General features: G+C 44.1%; 1 long non-coding RNA gene across 1 annotated transcript; it reads left to right on the forward strand.

The window, feature by feature from the left end:
- The first annotated feature begins 782 nt into the window (after positions 1-782).
- On the forward strand, positions 783-22194 carry LOC121914606. Its single transcript, XR_006100547.1, has 3 exons — positions 783-1660; positions 11817-11908; positions 21144-22194. It is a non-coding gene; the product is annotated as an uncharacterized LOC121914606 (long non-coding RNA).
- Positions 22195-23735: the final 1541 nt, after the last annotated feature.

Here is a 23735-nt window from a genome sequence, read left to right on the forward strand (position 1 = left end):
TGCTGGCCATGAAAGCCTTCAATTTCCCATTTTAACATTCCTCCCAAACCCCAAAGACACCCTGCCCCATAAACTAGCGCTTTCTTCACCATCGGTGGTCCATATATCTCATTACTGTCTACACTTATATGTGTGTATATTTTAGCTTTACTGACATGGTTCCAGAAATTCAAGGGACTGGATCCTCATTAAATCAGCTGAGGTTCGTTCCCATTGAAACTGATGGGACTCCAGTCATTCTGTCCCACTGGTTTCAGATGGGATCTAATATTTCAGCTAATCTCACTCAGGTCCAACCCAAGTCTTAATTTCCCAAGGCTGTGATGTTGAATGAGGCTGTCAGATTGAAAACAAGGCTGGACTTCTGAACCTTTAATAGTTGTGCAGAAGAGGGAATTTCAGCAGGTGTTGCTTGTTACCTGATTGCATGACAAGCAACACCTGAAATGCCCATTCTGCACAACAGTTAAAGGCACAGGAGCCCTTTCTAGTTTTTAATCTGGCAACGTTACTCTTGATCCCTCCCAGGGAAGGGCAAACTGCCTTTGCTGGAGATTGTCAGGATCTCTGGCATTGTTTAACATCAAGAAAACATACTTTTATTTATATTTTTCCAAACCAGGGAGTGACATCTAACCACTTTTAGTTTTGTTGAGGGTTGGAAGTCATTTGTCAGCAATCTGTGCAGCTCCTTAGAGCAGTGATTCCCAAACTGTGGTCTTCGGGGTGTTTTGGACTTTTAACTCCCAAAAGCCCTAGCCAGTTTGGCCAGCAGTCAGGAATTCTGGGGGTTGGACATCCAAAACTTCTGGAGAACCAAAGTTTGGGAAACACTGCCTTAGAGGGTCCCAGGGGGAGAAAGTTCACCCCTAAATCCATCTCAGTTGCCACACAGCAGTAGCAGATTTCAAACAGGGTGGTCCTGACCATGTCTAAAGATGTTAGGGATTAAATTTGGGGCCTTTTGCATGCATCACGCTTGCTCTCCTACAAAGCAAGGATAGTCTCTGCTACCAGAGCTGTTTTGCTTTCTGCTCATATGTACATTTCATTCAGAACAGTGCTGGGCGCGTACCTGAATGAACATAGCCATTCTGGCCTCAGATCTACACAAGGCGAACCCAAATCCCAAGCCTTAGCTGCAGCGTTCCTGGAAACTCATTAGGAGCATCATAATGCATCATTGATCCGCTGTCTCCTGCTGCAACTGTAAAAAGCTGTGGTCATCAACTGATTAACAACAGAATATAGATGCCCAAGCAAGGCCTGTGCAACCGCAGTGAATCACACTCCACCGCCGCAGCCTTCCCCCAGGTAGAAAGGAGTTGTAGTTTCCTTGGAAATAGTTGGACCTGTTGATTAGGAAGGGGAATGAGAGACCTTGTTCCAGACGTCAGTATGTTTGTCTAGTCGTTATGCGGCAATCAGAAGCGTGCTTGTATGTGTATTTGTATGCATGTCTTGTTGCAGGAGCTGCCCTTACAATTTTATGGTATCCAAAGAGAGAACCATGTTCTGTTCTAGCACAAAAAAGACATGAAGGAATCCAGTCGCACCTTTGAGACTTGGAAGAAGATATTTCGAGCATCAGCTTTGGGGACTGTCCCTGCTTATTCTAGCCGGGGCCCTTACCTTTCCAAGAGCTGGAGATGATCAACAGGTGAGATTTCAGGCATGCAGCAACCATCGAAAGTTTCTTCTGCAATTGTTTCTTGATTTAAAAATCAAAAGATTAGATCATACCTAGCAATCTTGTTTTTGAGGACTATTGAGTCAATACATATTCCTCATTATTAGGGTCGAATTGTTCTAGCTTGCACATTGCTACGTCCAAAGTAAGGCAGTCTCAGTTCAGTCATCTTCATTTCTAGGGTGAGTTCAGGCTTGATCTGCTCTTGCAGCCAGTTGTTTGTGGATGTCTGAACCAGCAGGGGATTAAACCAGAAGGCCTTTGTGTGCTATTTATAATTGTATGTACTCTGGCACCATATAGACTCCTTTCCTAACACTCCTGAAAGCCTTTATTGTCCCAAAAGTTACAAAGGACTTCTGTAGCATCTTTGAGATGACCTGGGGAAAAGACATTCCTCGCATGAATTGCATCTGATGGAGGTGGACTGGAGCACATGCAAGTTTGTGCTTGAAATTTCTTGGCTTTCATTCTGGTGGCACCCGCATGTCTGTGTGTCTGTGATGCTGGTTGTGTGCCATCAAGTTGTTTCCAACTTATGGTGACCCTAAGGCTAACCTATCACGGGTTTTCTTGGCACGTTTCTTCAGAGTGGGTTTGCCACTATCCTCTGAGGCTGAGAGAGTGAGTCTTGTCCAGGGTCACCCAATGGGTTTCCATGGCCAAGCCAGGATTCAAACCTTGGCCTTGGAGTCAGTCCAACACTCATAGTGGCATAGTGTGTGTTTCTATCTATCTATCCATCCATCTATCCAAACACACACACACACAGCCCAGAAACTCTAAAAGCCCCAGATCCCTTCTAGCCTTGGAAACTAAGCAGGATCAGCCCTGGTTAGTACTTGGAGGGGAAACCACCAGGGAATCTCAGGTGCTGCAGGCTATATTTCAGAGGAAGGAACTGGCAAAATCACTTCTTGAGTATTCATTGCTTATGGAAACCCTATGAAATTCATGGGGTCACCATAAGTTGACAGGCAACACAAGGACTGCAACTGGCATGTTTTACCTAACAGCATCTACAATTTTCCTAATGCAAAAGCAGGGAGGGTTGGGTTTTCTTTGTTTTAGAGGCTCACTGTTCTCTGCCAAACCAAGGGGTTTGTGGCCTCCCAAAGGACTGAGGCCTCCTGGCCCTCAGGGGAAGTCCCTTTTTATTTTGCTAAGGGACTTTACATTCCCTGGACTTAAAAACACTTTCTTTCACTTGCAAATGATGCCTTCCTGCATGGCAAGAGGGGTTGACTACCTATACTCTCAGGGTCCCTTCCAGCTCCAAGATTCCCCCTTGCTCTCTGTGTAGTAAAACCAGAGCTGCAGCAGCCAGCCCTTCTCAGCTGGCCCCCCTCCACCTGCAAGGCAGCCCTTGGCAGGTACCATGCCAGCCAAAGCCAGCCTCGTTGGGCAGGCATTGCGGCTGCTGAGAGGAGGCTGGAGCAAAGAAGGAGGGATGGAGAAGAGGAGGGGGGAGCTGCCTTTCCCCTCCCCACTCCCTGGGGCTGGTCCCCTGCCCTGGCATCAAGAAGATGCCAGCCTCCCTGGCCCTGCCGCTTGCCAGCTGGCCTCTGCCTGCCTCCTTTCTCCCGGGGCTGGGGCTGGGGCAGGCAGGGAGGGATGCCTAGGGCTGCAGTTGGGAGCAGAAGCGGATGCGGAGCTAGGATGCTCCTGGAGTGGGACCCCTGAAGGACCAGCAGCAGCTTGCAGTGCACCGGGAAAGGGTGAGTCTGGCCCCCCAAAAGCAGCTCCCAATCTTGGAGGGTGAAGTTTCTATTCCCCCTCCTCTCTGTCCCGGCTTTCCTGCAAGCTCCAAAGCCAAGAACCAAAGCAAAGGAGCCCCTAGCATACCTGCCTGTCTTCCTCTTTTCTTTCTTTCCTTCTCTCTCTCTCTCTCTCTCTCTCTCTCTCCCTTTCTTCTTTCCTTTTCCTTCCTTCCTCTTTTTCCTTTCTTTTTTTCTTTCTTTTTCTCCTTGCTTCCTTCCTTTTCCTTTCTTTTTTCTTCCTTCCTCTTTTTCTTTTTTCCCTTCCTTCCTTTCCTTCCTTCTTTTTCTCCCTTCCTTCCTTTTTCTTTCCTCCTTCTTTCTTTCTCTCCTTCCTTCCCTCCCTTTCTTCCCCCTCCTCCTTTTTATCCCTTTTTATCTTCCTTCCTTTTTCTTTCCCCTTCCTGCCTCACTTCTTTCTTTCTTTCTTTCTTTCCCTTAATTCCTTCCTTCCTTTTTCTCTCTCCCTTCCTTTCATACACTCATCTTTCCTTTTTCTTTCCTCCTCCTCCCTCCCTCCCTCCCTCCCTCCTTCCTTCTTTTTTGGGGGAGTCATGGCTTTAGACATCCTTTTTTACTGTCTTCACAGTTGTTTTCCAAACACTGTTTTAACTTAACCTATTTAATTCAGAGAAGGGTGTTGCTGTTGGGATTTTTTGTCTGCTGAAATTGTTTTACATCTCTCCCTCTGTGCTTCTACACATCTTCTGCCCTGAGCTCTCATGATGCCGGACAAGAGGGAAATATATTAATAAATGAATGCAGAAATGTGGGTCTTGGGCAGGGAAGGAAGGGCCAGGGGAAGCCCTCAGGTGCCTGCCTGCTTCTCTGCTTCTCTCCTCTCTTTAGCTTTGCTTTCATTCTGGGGGTTACAAAGGGTACCACTGATCAACCCACCAACCCCTCCAAAAAACAGACAGCTTGTAGAACTGGCTGAGGAAGAAGTTGAACCTATTTATTTCTCCATCTTACTCCAAGAACTTGGCCTCCATTGCTCCGAACCCATTCTGCCTGGCTGCAGTAACTTTTCCCAATGAGATCTGTTGTTGTTGTCATCTCCAGTGCTTCCCAGAGCTGGAAGCACTTCACCAATATTGTTATCATACCCTCAATCTCTCCCCCCCCCCAATCCTGGAGGGTAGGTAGATGCTATTATTCTCATACAGCAGAAGTGGAGACCAAGGCTGAGACTGACTTCCTTGATGGAGGTTTCATTCGAACCCAGGACTCCCAGGTTGCCACACAACACCACACCCAACTTGTCATTGGTACGGATGCAAAGTTGGACAGGTTTGTGGGAAATGTGCTTCCTTTGGGATGGAGATAAACTCAGGGTTGCAAGTCGGATATTGGAATAGTTGGATATTGGAATAACTGTGAGCATCAGGATGGTGGTGCAGGGAGGAAACAGTCTTCATTCAAACTTTAAGTGCCATTGGATTGAGCCAAAAGCTAAAATCCTATACACTTTTAAGCACAGAATAAATATATGCCTGCTGTAGTTACACTGGACTCTGCAGCTGAGCAGCCAACCACTCTATAGACTAGAGTTGCCAAACTGAAAACTGGAGAGAGCTCCTGTCCCTTTACTGATGGTGCAGAAGAGGGGATTTCAGCAGGTGATACTTGTTACCTGGTTGTGTGACAAGCAGCACCATCTGAATTTCCCTCTTCTATACAACCTTTAAAGGGACAGGAGCCCTTTCCAGTTTCCACTTTGGCAATCCTACTACAGACACCACAGCCTTCAGAACCAACTGTGCAACCATCCGTTCACTCTGTCTCCAAGAACCAGTGACTCGACTGTGTGTCTTCTTGTGGCACAATTTGCTAATGTAGGGACCACACTTAGACTTACAATTTTTGCACTAGCATCATGCCCCAACAGGGTTGGACAAGAGCAAAGAACGGACCTAATCCACTGATGTTATCAAGACGTTTTCCTGCTGAATCCAAAGAGGAAAATGTTGAAGATTCTGTGGAATGGAAACCCATAGGAGGCCTAGGCTAAGTTAGGGAGTACAAGCTAAACCATGTGTCTCTTACTGCTCTGTCCTTCAAAAGAGGAGAATGGTGGGGGGCTCAGGAAAAACCAATAATAATAATAATAATAATTTTATATGCCACTTTTATAGGTGGCTCACAGCATTAGATAAAACAACATACAGTTAAAATATGTCCCATTATAGGATAAGTCCTAACATAGGAATACATAGAATCATAGAGTTGGAAGAGACCACAAGGGCCATCCAGGTGGTGCCATTGCTGACCACTAGGATCTGCTGCCTGAGGTTGCTGCCTCATGTAGGCTAATAGAAGGATGTGTTTCCCACTTCTCATCAGGTTGCAGAGAAGCTTATGGGAAAAGTCGGGTATTTTTAAGGATATCTCCACAGGCAAATCTCCCCCGGAGTCTTTTTGCCCCACCTATCCATTGTGCAGCTTCCGTTACAAGACAAGAACGTACGCAGGGCCATTCCTCCGAGAAAATTAAGTGGTAAAAAAAGAGGATATTGATATTCACAGCCATTTTATGTGGCCTCATTGATTTCAGGTCTTAGCTTTGGCAAGGCAAGGGATTGTTTGCTTTCGTACACAGCAGCTGGACCAGGGAAGGCGAAAAGCTTACCAGTTTTTCTAAGGCTCTGGTGTCACCACCGGAATGGTCTCTCTTCCAAGGTCCAACGTCTTAATGCCCTTGGAAACCATCGTTCCAGAGTTGCCTTCTCAGTTGGCTCTAAAAACAGGAGGAACTGGGCCCATCATTGGCCGTTCGTATATCTTTATATTGATCGCTAGAAGAGAGGGGTGATTGTCCTAAGACAGAGCTGGCCCCACTACAGAACAGAATGAGGCAGCTGCCTCAGGTGGTATATTTGAAGCATCAGGAAAGAAGCAGCCAGCCTGTTGTTTCCTCTTGACTGGCTTTGTGTGCTATGGATCATAATCTGGATGGATGGATTAGGTAGGAAGGCACAATTTTCAATTCTGCTTCAGAATTATCTTTGAGCAGACCAGATTGGGACACTTTTAATGATTGAATTTCTGCTGGTTGAGAAGAACAAAACTTCTGCCAGAAAACTAAGAGCCCTATACAGTATAAGACATCATCTTTACTAGGAACGGTGTAGTTTCATGCAGAAGTATGCAAACGTTTGAAGTTCACAGAACTCTTCACTGAACTGTGCAAGTCACATAGCTTTTCATATTTTCATAACCACTTCATTCGGTCAATTAAAAGATACAGGTTGGAATCCTGTTGGTTAACCCCAACTAGCGTAGACACATTAACTGAATGGCTGTTACCTATGTGTTGACTCACCCGAAAAAAACACAAAACCCACCAATAGCCCGAAAAACCCACAAAAACTATGTTGACTCACCATTCAGCAATTGTTTTAATGGGTCTAGTTGAGGCATACATACACGGTTGTTGTGCCCCTTCAGATCACTTCCAACTTATGGTGACCCTAAGCCGAACCTATCACAGTTTTTTTGGAGCTGAGAGTGTGTGACTTGCCCCAGGTAACCCAGTAGGTTTCCATGGCCAAGCAGGGAACTAAACCCTGGTCTCCAGAGTTGTAGTCCAATGTTCAAACCACTGCAGCCTGTTGGCTTTCCAACTTACATCTACTCAGGTCATTCTGGTTGTTGCAGAAGTCCAAATTCTCTACTGACTTGGCACAATTAACCCCTTCCCCAAACCCAGTTTTTTTTACCTGCAGCATCCTACCCACAGGACAACCATTTGCTGGCCAGTGAGAGTGGATGTGTGGAGGAGAAGCATCCAGCTATGTTCACAACACTGGTGTCATCTGCCAGGACCTTAGAAGGTCATACGGAAGATGCCTCGCTTTTGTAAGCCAAGTTATAGGAGCATGCCTGAATGCTTATCTTCAACAACTCGGCAGGCCTTGCTTGTCACACAACCAGGTAACAATTTCATAACCTTAAGGCTAACATGATAAATATCCATCTGCTGAACTGCCCAAACCACCAAAACATCCTGGAATTCAGAGACATAGCCATCTTAGTCTGCAATATCAGTATGGAAAGGGATTTTGTAGCACTTTTGGGACTAATCTTAAGGCCCAAACAGACAGGCCAAAGTAAAGCTGCTTCAGGTCACTTTGCAGGTATGCTGTTTAAATGCTGCATGTGTCCTAAGAGGCTGGAAGCCGCACCAAAGCCATGCTCCAGTCCTAAGGACTAGAACACAGCTTTGGCACATCTTCTGGCTGCTTAAGATGCGGTGTGTCATTTAAACAGCATACCTCCAAAGTGACCCGAAGCAGATTTATTTTTGCCTGTCTGTTTGGGCCCTCAGTCTCCAAGATGCTACAAGATCCCTTTGGATCCTGGGATCCATCCTTTGTGTGGGAACCATTTCATTATTTCTGGATGTAAATGGTAAGCCAACAACTGCAGAAGTTCCTCCCTAGCTCTGCCTGGGAACTCAAAAGAGCAATGCATATCATGTCACTTTCCACCCGCTTGTGAGGACAGAACGTCAAGGTACAAATCAAACAAAAATCAGCTTTTTATAGCTGGTTGCGGTGATGCACAATCCTGGCCTTATCGCAGCAAAGCCAAAGTTAATGATTAAATGCAGGCCTGAGCTTGCTGGTCATAGAGTTAAATCATCCAGTATTGACAAGTTCTCCTTCCTGTACCATGCTGTCAAGATAACAGGCAGATATATGTTTTCCACTGGAGATTTAATCCTGCAGAGATTGGTCTGGCCCAAAGCCCTGCCTTGTATTCAGATGGAGATGAACTGGCAATGAAGAGGCATTTATTCATCAGGCAATGGCTTCATTGCACTGCACTGTTTTCATTCACAATCACAGCTTGGAAGGAACACTTCACAAATAAGGCATTATTGCATTGAGTCCCCCACTTGATAGCCAGGGCATAACTAAGTTACATTTCAAACTGTAGTGAAATGAATGAGAATGATGTTACTCTGTTGGTACAATGAATACTGTAATATTTTTCTAGTTACCATCCAGGCATTTTTAGAGACAGTTTTGTCAGGAAGGTGCCATGCTATTCTCCTTTCAGTCCCAAGTCTTTCCGAAGTCACAGAAAGTGATGGGAAAGGTAATGAGAAATGCAACTTGTTGCTTTTGAGCATTGCACTAACAATACAAACAATGCATTTAAACACTAAGTGACATACCGTGGTCCCTTGGTATCCGCTGGGTTTTGGTTCCAGGACCCTCTGTGGATACCAAAATCTATGGATCCTCAATTTCCATTAAATTCAATGGCAGAGTAAAATGGGGGCCCTTTATATATATATTGGCAAAATCGAGGTTTGCTTTTTGAATTTTATATTTTTAAAACTATTTTCAAGCCATGGATGATTGAGTCCATGGATAAGGAATCCGTGGATACAGAGGGCCAAATACATTGCTTTTATAAAGTAGCTTTCCAAGCTCTGAGCAGAAGTCAATGACTTTGTCAAACACAGTTTTTTCCTTCTCCTTTTGCACACAACCTACTTCTCTGTCACCCAATAATGATTTAGTGGCCAAGGAAGAATAAGGGGTAGCCAGATGGTGTCCATCTGTGTCCAGATAGCATCCAATAACATCATGTTCCTAGACATCTGGAGGACCTCCCCAGTTGCCTTCTGCATTGTGCATCTAGTTGCCGAAACACAATCTAACCATACCTGGCAACCCTCCGCTCTCTCCCAGGCATGAAATGTCAGCAGAGAGATGGGCAGGGGACCACTGTGGATGGAGATGCTTCCTTCCTCCATCTGCAACCACCCAAAACAGACATCAACAGGTATAATGTAATACTACACCTCCATATGTCAATAAGGAGTTTATCACATGAAGGAGGTTGGGAGTTTATCCCATGAATATCCCGGAAAAATTGTGTAATGACACAAAACGATTTCACACAACATCGCCTAATACTCACCATTAAAGTGGTCACAAAGAACCATTGATGCACATCTTTTTACTTTCGGGATTACAGTGCCAAAGCATTTCCGATATCACTTTATTTGCACAATTGCGTGTGATAATCATTCATGCAATTACTCACCATTTTCGCTTTATTTGCGGGATGCTTTAAATGTGCTTTAATCTCTCTTTAATGCCAAAATTAGCCCCAGTGTTGTACCCTAAGATTTCAGACTTTGTTCAGAAGAGACAGCATGGTGTAAAGGCTTGGATGTTGGACTCAGCTTCTGGAGACCAGGGTTTGAATCCTCGCCCAGCCATGGAAACCCACTTGATAGCCTTGGGCAAGTCACACAGTCTCAGCATTGGAGGAAGGCAAAGCAGGGGTTCCTTGTGACAAATCTTGCCAAGAGAACCCCATGATAGGTTTGCCATAAGTTGGAAATGACTTGAAGGTGCACAGCATCAAAGTAGAAGTTGAGGAGTCAGGCTAATAGACAGTTAGAGGCTTCAGTTGCATGGTTTGGTGGTGTTGTTTGCAGTACATTGGCTTCAACTTATGGTGAGTGACCCTATGAATGGGTCTGTTCAGGTCTTACAAACTCAGGATCATGTCTTCCTTGGCTTAAATCAGTCTATCTGTATTATGGTCTTCCTGTTTGCCTACTGTTTCACCAAGCATTATCATCTTTCCCTATAAGTCACATATCAATTAGCCACAGAAACCGACTGCGGGACCTTAAGCAAATCACACACTCTCAGCCTCAGAGAATGGCAAAGGCAAACCCCTTCTGAATAAACTTGTCAAGGAAAACCCCATGATAGCCTTGCCCTAGAGTCACCATAAGTTGGAAACTACTTCAAGGCACACAACAGCAATAAAAACGCTGTACTGCAACATGATAAAAACAGCATGTTTTTAGCTGTTTGGTTTTTGTGGGTCTGGGGGTGTGAGTGTGTTTATTTTCCACGTTTTCAGACTTTGCCCAAAGTCTTCTGAGGAATGGTACGCATTGGAGCAAATCCTTTGACCTCAATTCCTCTGCAGTACTGTGCCTTCATCTCATACCGTCCTGAATATTTAATAACCGCAGACTGGCAACCCATAAAGCAAGGTGTATAAACAACAATATTTTTATATCCTGCGTGTGGTCTCTTTGTTTTTTGCTCGGGAGACAAGAGTAGCACAAAGAAATGGGGAACTGAATAGCAAAAGGTGGGAAATCTGTCCGAACAAATTGCTGGAGAAGCTTTCAAACTCTCCCCATCCAAAACTTCTTGCCAATTTCCACCTCCAGAACTTGTTTCCAGAGTGGAACTAGTGTATTAACAAACTATCATTGTTGGGCTTATTTCAAATCATTATATTATATTATATGCTCTTTACAACGCCTCTGTTTTTTCTGCCATATTATTCATGAGTGCCTATGGATGTGGATCAAATCTCAGTGTGGGGTGGAAAAAGGATCCAGATGCAACCATGCAGATGCAACTTTTCCTTTTGCACTGCAGTTTAATGAATACGGCAACCATCATGTGGCCAAGCTGCATCAGAATATTAATGAGGAAAAAAAGTGGTTGCAGAAGTTTGCTTTTGCCTAAACCTACTGGCCAAATTCCCCCCCCCCTCCTCTCTTCGATCGCACTGAATTAATTGTGTGCAAACTGTTTTATAAACCCTAGAAATAATTGGTCATAAGAAAGGTAGAAATGTGGAGTGAACACAAACGGAAAGTCCTGTGGAATACACAAATCTTTCTTTGAACTGAGCAGGTCCAGCGAGTGCCAAAGTGGGCAACTTCCATGAGTCCAGGAGCCAATTTTGTCGTCCTTCCTCCAGGACTGGCTGCAAACCACCAGCGGGCAGCAAACTTTGGAGTTTATCACGTGGGAGGGAAGTGCCCAAACCCAATGGATAAATGGGGTTTAAACCCAGGAATATCCCACGTCACACAACTTGGGCACTGACGCGACATTAACCTGTGAAGAAAGCTGCAAAAAGCGGCGCAATTTTGCGGCATTCTGCATGGGTTAATGCCACGTTAATGTCAAAATGGCCCAACATGTCAATCCCGATCTTGTGGGATATTCTCAGGACTTAAACCCCGTTTATCCATGGGATTTGGGCACTTTGCCTCCCGGGTGACAAACTCCTTAGATGGCAAAATTCAGCAGCAACCACTCAAAGCCATTAAAACAAGGAGGCAATGGTTGATTTAATCAGCCCCTGCCCTCACTTTGCTGCCAATTTCAGCAGCGAAGACTTCTCAAGAGCCAACATTTTCTATGCGCTACAATGGTGTTTACAACAGTGCAGTTGGGGGTGAGGATTTGATGGTTCATAAAAACAATTTAATGCTTTTTAGGGCACATACGGCCCACCTCTGAGCTATTCAACACAATGACATTTGTAAAACTATAACGCATTTCTCTTTCTACTCCTTCCAGGTTTAATAAGACAGAGGAGCCACTTGCATCTCTAGTTGGTCCCACTTGCTAAAAGGATGAAACCATGGGCCTTAGTCTCTCCTGCCTAAAAGGTAAGACATCAATATACTGTCTTTAGCATAAACCCACAACTACAGGGCAGGCTGGTAAGGCTTATCAGGTAGTCCTGATCATTTCAATGGATCTTGCCAGAAAATTGGAATCATCTTCTGTTCCCAGCCACTGCTGTTAACTAAGCCTTCACTCCAAATCCCCGAAAGTACTAGATCCCATCAGATATTGGGAGCTAAGGAGGCTCATTCTGGTCGAATTCAAAGATATAGCTGTGTTAGTCTGTAAAATCAGTATAGAAAGTCTATACTTGCCGTCTAGTTCCTCAGATGCATTTAGACGCAATAATAATAATAATAATAATAATAATAATAATAATAAGTAGAGATCTTGTAGCATCTTTGAGACCAACTGAAAGAAAGAAGTTGGCAGCATGAGCTTTTGTAGACTTTGGTCTACTTCCTCAGATGCATTTAGATGCAATAATAATAATAACAATAATAATAATAATAAGTATTAATAATAATATGTATAATCCCCTCAAACAACGCACAATAATTCCCCATAACAATCATAAAATACATTTACATCATTAAAATAATATTTCAGAGGAAGAATCTGACAAAACCACCCATGAGTATACCTGGCCTAAGAAAACCCTATGAAATCAATGGGGCCCTTATTGTATATACTTATGGATGTCTGTATAAATGTGTGTATTATGTGATTATTACGTCTGGCTATGTGTGTTATGTTCATTTTTAATGGGAAATTGGTTTTCTTCTTTAAAAAAAATAAGGGGGTCACTATAAGTTGACAGTCCACTTGAAGGCACAGAACACAATATAATATAGGACCTTATCACACTAGCAAAACCCCATTCGGAAACCGGATTTAAACTAGATTTACATTTAAAAACCACAAATGCAGAAAGTTTATCATACCACATTCCTGCAAACCTTTCTCCCTTTTGCCTTTGCTTTAACTTCACATTATTTCACGTTTGCAGGAACGTCGTCTGATAAACTTCCTACATTTGTGGGTTTTTTCTCATTTAAATCTACTTCAAATCCCATTTCTCAGCGGGATTTCACTAGAGTGATAAAGTCCACAGGTATTATACAGGTATTATCACCACAGTATAGATTTCCTTCAGTGCACCAGATTCCCATCTGATTGTGGAAGCTAAGCAGGGCTAATACTTGGATGGGGAACCACCAAGGAATCCCAGGCTCTGTAGGCTGTGTTTTAGAGGAAGGGACTGGCAAATACACTTCTGAAGATTCTTTGCCTAAGAAAACCCTATGAGGTTAATGGGATGACTTGAAGGCACAGATGTGCGCACACTCCTTGAAAGTTGGCATCTACTCTTAGAAAGCTTGCTGCAAGCCAGGCAATCTGTCCAAGGAATTTTATGACTGCAGTAACCTGGGTTGTTCGGACAATGCATGACCCAACCGTGCCGTCAATCTGGTTAAAATCAAACTTGGCAGGAACCATTGGGACTCACTTGCCCATCCCAAGAGCAAAGCAGAAGTAAGCCATTGGCCGGCATCCTTCACAGATTGCAGGAAGAAAGAGGAAGGATTTAAGCTAATGTATACTCCCTGCTGCAGTAAGTGAGCCTTCCCAGGGTGTTTCCAAGTAATGCTTTCATTGAGCAATAGTCCTGCTTCGTTGGCAGGATTTCATAAGGGACCCACGTTTCATCTTCTTCCTTTTGCAACTTGCTTGTGCTTTCTTTGGTGCAATGAAGCCAGGGGCTGGCAGGGTTGGAGTGCTAGGACTTTGGGGACAATGGCAAGGGCCCCTGGATCCATTGCACCAAAGAAGGCACAAGCAAGTTGCAAATGGAAGAAGATGAAATGTGGGTCCCTTATGAAACCCTAACAGACTAGAAACAATCTACTGTACAATGATACACAGCCTGATAAGGTCTTCCCAGATTTTTGCACATGTTAAAAAAAAACATTTGGAGACAAGTCCAATCTGCACTGCAGAAATAATGCAGTTTGTCACTTTAATTGCCATGGCTCAGTGTTATGGAATTTGTCATTTTGTGAGCTATTTAGCCTTCTCTGCCAGAGAGCTCTGGTGCCACAGCAAACTGCAAATCCCAGGATTCCATAGCAGTTAAAGTGGTGTCAAACTGCATTCATTCTGCAGTGCAGGTTAGACCATGGCATAGTGGTTTGAGCATTGGACTATGACTCTGGAAGCCAAGAAAAATCCATCAGCGATAGCTCTGGAAGCCAAGGTTCGATTCGCCACTTGGTCATGGAAATATGAAAATAACAATAATGTAAATAAGATAAATACTTATTAAACATCATAATGAATTAAAGTGAGGTTGAGCATGTACAGTGGTTTGAATGTTGGACTCTGGAAGAACAGGGTTCCAGTCTCCAGTTAGCCATAGAAACTTACTGGGTTAGACTCTCTCAGGGAAGGCAAAGGCAAACCACCTCTGAGCAAATCTTGGCAAAAAAACCCCATGATAGGTTCACCTTAGGGTTGCCATACGTTGGCCATGAAACCCACTGGGTGACTTGGGCAATTCATACTCTCTCAGCCTCGGGAAAGGCAATGGCAAACCTCTGAACAAATCTTGACAAGAAAACCCTATGTTAGAGTAGTGTTAGGGTCGCCATAAGTTGAGAACTACTTGAAGGCACACAACAACAATAACAACAATGAAGATAAAAGTACAGCACTCTGTAATAAAATAGAAACCCTTCTGAAATAGCCTGTTAACACCTTGCCTGACGGAGAAGCCAGTGGAGCTTCGGAAGCTTGCAACACATGGATTTTTTTATTTGCTCTAATGGCCAACACAGCTGCTCCTGAATGTTAGCCTGTTAACACCTGTCTTTAAAAACCTGGTTTTTGTCTGCTAAAGGGGAAATTAAAAAGCAGAGAGGGAACCAAGGAAGCCTGCCCTGGAAGGAAAATCTGTATCTTGGGAGCAGCCACGGAAAAGGCACCATGTCCTCACCAAGTCAGTGATAACAGCCTTTCCCTGAAGGATCTCAAAACTCAAGCACCATCCTATGTTTGCTAGTCTGGTCCATGCAAAATAAGGATTTTAATGGGTTTTTTTAGGGGCTCTGTGGTCATGTTCTAGAAGAGTCTGTTCCTTACTTTTCGCCGGCATCTGTGGCTGGCATCTTCAGATTCCAGATGCCGGTGAAACGTCAGGAACAAACTCTTCTAGAACATGGCCACACAGCCCGAAAACCCCATAAAAAAGCTATGGATTCCAGCCACGAAAGCCTTCGATGTCACAATAAATAAGGAGTCCTTAAGCATCCCAAGAGAGAGGCATGTTTGGTGTTTCAGAGTCAACTTGGGATCATTCAGGGTTGAGAGGAGGAAGCCAGGCATTGGCAGAGGGATGCCACAAGACACCTTCAAGGCTTCCTTTCTATCTCAAGCTGGGAGAAAGCACCATTTGCAAAGCAACCTTCCTCTTCTTTTGCTGCTGCTGCTGCTGCTTTTAAATGTGCTCTGCTTTCTCGCTGGGTAATCAGGACACATGCTAAATATTGCATTGCCCATTAGCTTTTGCTGCCGCTTTGCCCAGGTGCCAGCGTGTTCTGCCAGCTTTAATGCAGGGTCGAACGCCCGTTGCTTGGCTTGACTACCTCCCGGGGGTCTCCTCAAACAGTATGGGGCCAGGTCAGCTCCCGCAGGTAATGGTTTCCAAGGGACAGTATCTTCAAAGCCATCTCTCAGGAAGGAGAGGTGGAAAGTCTCCCCACCTTCGCCACGTCGGAGCCATGGATTATTTATTTGCTCTTAAGGATGACATTCAATTTAATAAGCCTGGGTCGGTTGCTCAAAGCTGGGAGTGACCTGGAGGATGCCTTGTCTGCTTCGGTGGGGCTGAAGCCTCTCTCTGGCTGGACTTCTGTGTCTTTGTTGTTTTGTTTTTAATAATTTTATTGAATTTAATAAATCCAAAATAAAAACAAACACAAATAGCAAAACAGAATCTTATCTAAAACACACACACACAATACATTGGGCCCGTTATCTGCTGGGGTTTGATTCCAGGACCCCCTGCAGATAACAAAATTCGTGGGTGCTTAGGTCCCATTAAATACAATGGCATAGTAAGATGGTGTCCCTGATATAAAATGGCAAAATCAAGGTTTGCTATTTGAAATGTATGCTTTCTTTGAATAATTTCAAGCCATGGAGGCTTGAATCCGTGGATGAAAAATCCGTGGATAAGGAGATATATATAAATCTGCCCTGGAAGCACTGACCCCCTTCTATTCTCTTCTGTTCCAAAAAAGTATACATTTCAAATCTCAAACCTTGATTTTCCATTTTTTATAAGGGGCGCCATTTTGCTATGTCATTATATTTAATGGGACTTGAGCATCCACGGATTTTGTTATCCATGGGGGATCTGGGAACCAAACCCCAGCAGATAACAAGGGTCCAATGTATAACTGCTGAAATTTTGTAAGTTCTTTGGCATTGTTGTTCCATCCTTTACATCCTTTGTTACATTCCCCTAAGTTTTACCTCGACTAATCCATGGGTCATATCAAAATCCATAATTTTGGCCCCAAAACCTGCCCTCGGTTTATAGATGAGGTCGACTTATAGGCGAGTGTATATTGCAAACATCAAATTACGAACACGCCTTACATATCATTTCTTCCCAGTTGAGTTCCCCATGTTTTAAAAGAATGTAAAGACTACTATACGTTTGGTGAAATAGTTTGGTTAAAAGATCCAGGATGCGGTTCTCCTGGTGAAGAACCTGCGCAGGACCAAAGACCCCATAAAGCAGCCTTTGCAGGAGTTCATTGGGAAGAAAGCAGATGGGAGCTGCTCTGATTTCTTTCCAAGGAAAAGTATGGGAGGGTGAGAAGTGAGAAGTGCACTACATGTAAATAATATATGTTTGAATGCTTTACTCACATCATACACACAAGTGGCCTTGGATATACGGAGCAGGCAAGACCTCATTTCCCAGTCTGCAGCTTTTAGCAGCATCTCCATCAGTTCCAGAATGGCCTCTTCAGAATATGTGGCTCTCTCTCTTATATTTTAACAGAATATGGTTGCCAAAGTGAAAATGAGATAGTGCCTGTCCCTTAAATGGTTGTGTAGAAGAGGGGAATTTCAGTAGGTGTTGCTTACTAGTTACTTGGTTGCGTGACGTGCCACAACTTCTGAACCTAAACTGCAGAATGAATGCAGTTTGATAACAATTTTAACTGCTATGGCTCTATATTTTGGAATTCTGGGGTTTGTAGCAGGATCCCTTGATATCTTTCTAACTATAGAAGTAACCAAAGGCAACGTTACGGTGCAGAAGGCATGAAGTCTTGACCATCACTTCTAATATATTGTACACTGAGAGATCTTGCAGCACCTTTGAGACTCATGTAATAAAGGACTTGGCAGCATGCGCTTCAGTAGACTTCAGTCTACTTCCTTAGATGCAACAACAACAACAACAACGACAACAACAACAATAAGTAGAGATCTTGTAACATCTTTGAGACTAACTGAAAGAAAGAAGTTGGCAGCATGAGCTTTCGTAGACTTCGGTCTACTTCCTCAGATGCATTTAGATGCAATAATAATAATAATATGTAGAGATCTTGTAGCATCTTTGAGACTAACTGAAATAAAGAAGTTGGCAACTCTGCATTACTTTGTAAGTTACTTGTTGCCTTTGTGTTGTCTGGAAAACAAACAGGGCTGAAAAGGGAATGGTTTAGAACCGGAAACGTTCCCGGCAAAATCCCAAGAAATGATCGTGAACGGTCACTTTTGGATGCAACTAGGAGTCTTTGCTCATTATACCCATAAAGTCAAACCAACGAAGCCTTTTGCTTTTGGGGGTGGGGAGATATATGAACATTAGAGAAAGCAAAAATAAATCCATCCATTGCTAGTGTTGCGTGTGTGGGATTTATTCTTTGCTCGCTGATCTGGCAGGGCTTCAAGCTTTGTGAATAAGACTGGGCTTGATACAGCCAAGGCCAAGCCCTTTATGAATAATAACACAATCCAATTGCCAGTTGCTGTCCATTGCCTGGAAATGCATTTGTAAAATCACTTCTCTTTCGGTGGCTCACAATTCTGGCTGCCGCCCCAGATGTAGGTTTGTACACCAGCTGGGCATTGAGAGAGAGATAGAGAGAAATGGACTCTGACTTATTGATTCCCAAAGAAAGAGCGCCGTTCTATCATCATTAATAACAGATGAGGCCAGCGCCTTTGAACTAATGGCCTACTGAGCTCATTCCACTAAATGCCATTGAATCGCAAGCAGAGAGGTGAGAGTTAAGCCTCAGGCTAGACAGAGATGCTCCTCTTGGAGTGCCATTGAAGGATGTGCAAATGCAACACACAGGTGCTTTGGAAAGCCTCCTGGTTGGTTTCCTGGCTTGCCAGTGTGGTGTAGCGGTTTGGTGTTGGATTGTGACCCTGGAGACCAGGGTTCGATTCCCAGTTTGGTCATGAAACCCATTGGCTGACCATAGGCAGGTCTCATGCTCTCAGCTTCAGAGGAAGGCAAAACCAATCCCCCTCTGGACGAATCTTGCCAAGAAGGCCAATGATAGGTTGATTATATACACTGGTAACCTCACGACTCGATTTCTGCAATGCGGTCTACATGGGACTACCCTTGTGCCTAGTCCGGAAACTTCAACTGGTTCAAAATATGGCAGCCAGATTGGTCACCGGTAAATCTTAAAGTGACCATAAAATCTCCACTGGTTGCCCATTAGTTTCTGGGTGCAGTACAAGGTGTTGGTTATGACCTTTGAAGCCCTTGATGGCCTGGGTCCAACCTATTTGCAGGATCGCCTTCTTCCGTATAATGCACCCCGCACACTTAGGTTCTCTGGGGAAAAATTACTGTAGCCGATGGAGACCAGGTTGGCTGCGATCACCCAGAGGACCTTCTCTGCAGCTGCTCCCAGATTATGGAAGAACCTGTCAGAAGAGATCTGTCACATCACCAGTCTTGGCACCTTCAAAAAAGCTGCCAAGACGGACCTCTTCCGACAGGCCTTTCCTGAATATGAAGTCAAAGGCTTTCATGGCCAGCATCCGTAGTTTTTTGTGGGTTTTTCGGGCTATGTGTCCATGTTCTAGAAGAGTTTCTTCCTGACATTTCGCCAGCATCTGTGGCTGGCGTCTTCAGAGAATGCTTGCCTGGAAAAAGGTGTGTGTGTGTGTGTTAGTACTTGGATGGGAAATCACCAACGAACCTCGGATGCTGTATTAGGCTCTATTTCAGAGGAAGGAGCTGGCAAAACCACCTCCAAGGTTTCCTTGCTTAAGGAAACCCTATTAAAAATTAATGAGGTTGCCACAAGTTGGCGGGAGACTTGAAAGCACCCATAAGCAAAATATGAATGCATGAATCTATCTGTTTCACTTTCTATCACATTTGCATTTACTTTCCAATCACAAACAAATCATATTGATCCCTTTCAGCATCCGTTTGCAATTTCTTTTTTGAAAATTTTGAAAGCATTCTGCATATAGTGTTGCATAACATTTCCCCCTAATGTGCATTTTTCTACCTGTGAAGTATTGCCAAGAAAAGCCCCATAGGGTTGCCATAAGTCCAGAATGACTTGGAGGCACGCGCCGACAGCGAATAAATAAAACGCATTAAATGAGTGCTTGAGTAAAGCATTATTGCAATGAAACATTTTGAGGTCTTGGAACTGGAAAAGGTTATAAAAAGAACAATTTGTTTCCGTGGAGAACACGATTTCGCCCGTGAAGTGAAAGTGGCTAGCTCATTTTTACATGTTGATAATACGTTTCTCTGTCTAGACAAGCAAATATACTCCCCGCTTGCACTTGGTGGAGAAGTAAGAGTTTTCGTCTTCTGAGTTTATTAACTTGAAGAATGTAGACTGCTATAGACCAAAGAAACTATAAATCCCATAGGATTCCATAGGATGCAGCTATGCCACTTACAGCAGTGCCAAAAACGCATTAATACTGCAATGTAAATGCAGCTGGTTATGGGGCATGTCACCAGACTGGAGCTCTCCTGCACACACCATTTATGGCCACAAGAGCGCACCAATGCGGCATTTTTGCTTGTAGGGTTTTTGCAAACTTTAGGAAATTTGGAGAAAGAGTGCAATGGAAAAGGAAGAAGATTTTTCCTTGTCCATCTTGTTTGCTGCCACTACAGTAAGCACTGCATATTTGCTGGGGTTAAGGGTTGCAAGCCCCCCGTGCAATTGGAAAAACTGCAGATAAAAACCCACCTTTGTTTTTAACCTTATCTAGGAATATCAATATCCACAAGAAGTTAATCATAGAAATGTGTTTGAGGACCCAGAGAAGTGTTTTCTCTAGGAATCTCTAGGTCCTCCATTGCGGCTCTATGGTCAACGTCTGGCAGAATCGTGCTGGAGGACCTAGAGATTCCTAGAGAGAACATATTGATCAAATCCATGCATAATCAAATCTGCAAAAGCGTGTTCTCTGGGAATTTCTAGGTCCTCCATTGTGACTTGGTGGTCGACTTCTGGCAGAATTGCAATAGAGGACCTCGAGATTCCATGACAAAACCTACAACAAATTGCTCAACAACAACAACAAATTGCTCAAATCCATCAATAATCAAATACACAAAAGTGTACCCTCTAGGAATCTGTAGGTCTTCCATTGCAACTCTTTGGTCAACTTCTGGCAGAATTGCGCTGGAGGACCTATGGCCTCATTCCCACTACTTTTTAAATCAGACCGTGAATTGGTTTGAATCCGTTTAAATGACCCTGGTTCCCACTTAATCCGAATCGCTGAAGCGATTCCCAGAGGGGGGGCATGCTTCAGACGCATTTAACCCCCTTCTTTTTGACACTGTTTTTTCAATAAATCGATTCCACGCAAGTATGAAGCACAAGCGGATCAGAATCAATTCAAATTTCCCCTTCGGCCGGCGGGAACCGATTCATCTTGAATCAGTTCATTGGTGAATGGGAACCATAAGTGGGTTATTTTGGTGCCAGAAAATGTGACCAGGGCAAGTGTAGTGTAAACTACAATCCGATGTCAAATTGATCCATCAATTCGGATCGCACACCAATTTATCTGTAAGTGGGAATGAGGCCCTAGAGATTCTTAGAGGGAACATATTACTAAAAATCCACGAATAATCAAATCTGCCAAAGTCAGAGTTGCAAATGTGGATCGCTGACTGTACCCAGTTTCCAGCTCCAGGTGACCAGCAGTTAATTTCTGACTCTGTCTCTTTTGGTCCTTCAGGCTTCAAAACATGCGTCAGCAGAGGCGGCGGTGGCGGAGGCGGTAGCGAGGTACCTGCCATGACTGACAAGCACTTGAAAGTCCCAGACATTATTATCACACCTCCTACTCCGACTGGGAAGGGGCTGTCGAGAGACACCAGGCAAGGAGGGGAAGAACTGCAGAACACCTGCTGAGCCAGATGGTGTGGGATGGGACGCAACCCATTGCAAAGGGACTCGGCACGCAGAGATGCCACCAAAGAGCCTGGCACTGTGAACAGTTCGCTCAGGAACTCATTTGTGCCTCTGGGTCATTATTTCTTTTTCCTGTCTCCTCAAATCCTCCTCCTTTGTTCTTTTCTTCTCTCTACAACTTTATGGAAGAGTTATGCATGGATCTGCGCATACCTCACTGTTGGGACCAACGTACTGTTAGAAACTTTTCTCGCGTGGAGAAAATTTGCGGTCACTGACATGGATGGACAATGCTGGATGGAGTTAGGAAGGAGGCCGATTTTACTGGGAGAAAGGTGTGTTCAGATCGGGGAGATGCTACTTGTTGTCTCAAGTCTTTCAGTAGTGGCTTCGGTCTATCTGTTCCCTTTATCCTCCTCCCCCCAAAATTGGGGGCATCACCCCCAAAAGAGAGGATGATACACTTTGCATACAGTGTGCATATGCTGATTGATGTACACATTTTGGAAAGAATTGCAATTGCTGAAATAGGAATAAGATACATTGCGCCATGATAGGGAAGACCGTGACAGTGACGTGTGTGTGCTCCTGTGCAGTCTTGCTATCTGGGTCAGTGATTCCCAAACTCTGGTCCTCCAGGTGTTTTGGACTTCATCTCCCAGAAGCCTCAGCTGTCTTGGCCAATGGTCTTGGGTTCTGGGAGCAGAAGTCCAAAACACTTGGAAGGCCAAAGTTTGGGCATCGCCAATCTAGGTGCTAATGGTGGACAGGCAAATTTGCACTTTTTCTCCCTTCTTATGACTCTTGGGCCAGCATCCTGTTGTTGTTGTGTGCCTTCAAGTCGTTTCCGATTTATGGCAACCTTAAGGCAACCCTATCCTGGGTTTTCTTGGCAAGGTTTGTTCAGAGGTGGTTTGCCATTGTCTTCTCCTGAGGCTGAGAGTGTGTGACTTGCCTCACCCAGTGGGTTTCATGACTGAGCCGGGAATCAAACCTAAAACCACCATGCCATGCTGGCATCCTGTTAGAAAGGAGTAATCTAGACAATTGTGGATTGTCGCAACATTGACACAATTGTTAATGCACTGAAACTCACCTTAAAATCCAGGTAGCCAAAGGATAGGTTCTGCAATGCTGGTTAATGGGGCACTGAAAGATGACATGGCCAGACCCCTCTGAAGAGTTGTGACAAACCCCCACAGGGGTCCCTATTTCGGCTTGTTGCATTACAATTCCCAGGTAGGAGGGATCAGGATCTGGACATGTCATCCTTCAGCAGCCTGCTCCCACAACTCCATCTCTTTGTACAGCAGCCTGGATTTTAAGGTGGGCTTAGCAGGTTGGATTGGGAGATGGATCATTGCCACAACATCTCAGCTACATGTTTGATAGAGCATCTTTGTCTGTTATCTTGAAACCAGATGTGGATTGGACAGTTCTGCAAATAGAAGACTGTCCTCTCTAAACGAGAAGAAACAGAGAGTGTGCATCTACACTGTAGAAATAATAAAGTTTGACATCACTTTAACTGCCATGGCTACATCCTACAGAATCCTGGGATTTGCAGTTTGGTGCAGCACCAGCCTCTTTGGCAATGAAGGCTTGTAAAACTACCAACACCAGGATTCCATAGAATGGCACTACAGCACTTAAAGTGGTGCCAAGCTGCATTATTTCTACAGTGTAGATGCACCCATAGTCACCCTCTATCATCATCATCACCATTATTATCATCATCATCAAATAATAATAATTCCACAAACCTGCCTTGATCCAAGGCTTTGACTGTTTCAGGTGTAAAGCCATAAGGGTACTCTTGTTCTTTTTGTCTTCTTTTGGGAGCATGAAATTGAAATGTTAGCTATGGTAAAATAATACATCTGACAAAGAAGCCATAAAGCTGATAGTGGGAGGATAACCAAAAGTCTTGGCCAGTTCCTAGCCTGCTTGGAAGGCTCCAGAGAATTTGGAAACAGATCCTTATGTCTGCCATTGTGTTTTTGCTCCTTAAATAGCGTATGCCATGAGGGCAAAGCTTAAGCATGTTGGGTACTACATAAGTCAGTAATGCCCAAATTTTAGCCTTCCAGCTGTTTGGGACTTCAGCTGCCAGAAGCCCCAGCCAACTTGGCCAGCAGTCAGGAACGCTGGGAGCTATAGTCCAAAATGTCTGGAGTTTGGGAACCATTAATGTAAGTCATGCATTGCAAGATGTCTTGAGTTGATTTTTAAAAAATATATAAGTAGCATACCCTCCAACATTTCACAGAGGAAAATCAGGACATGTATGGCCATGCACCATCAGTATGGTCAAGATGGCAAAAATTATTCAGATGCTGAAGCAGTTTGCTTTTGCCTTACCCTCCTGGGAAGTATAAGATTCTACCCAATCCTGTATTTCGCCCCTCTATACTGA

The sequence above is a fragment of the Sceloporus undulatus genome, chromosome 8 (genome assembly GCF_019175285.1).
Source record: "Sceloporus undulatus isolate JIND9_A2432 ecotype Alabama chromosome 8, SceUnd_v1.1, whole genome shotgun sequence".
Classification (NCBI taxonomy): domain Eukaryota; kingdom Metazoa; phylum Chordata; class Lepidosauria; order Squamata; family Phrynosomatidae; genus Sceloporus; species Sceloporus undulatus.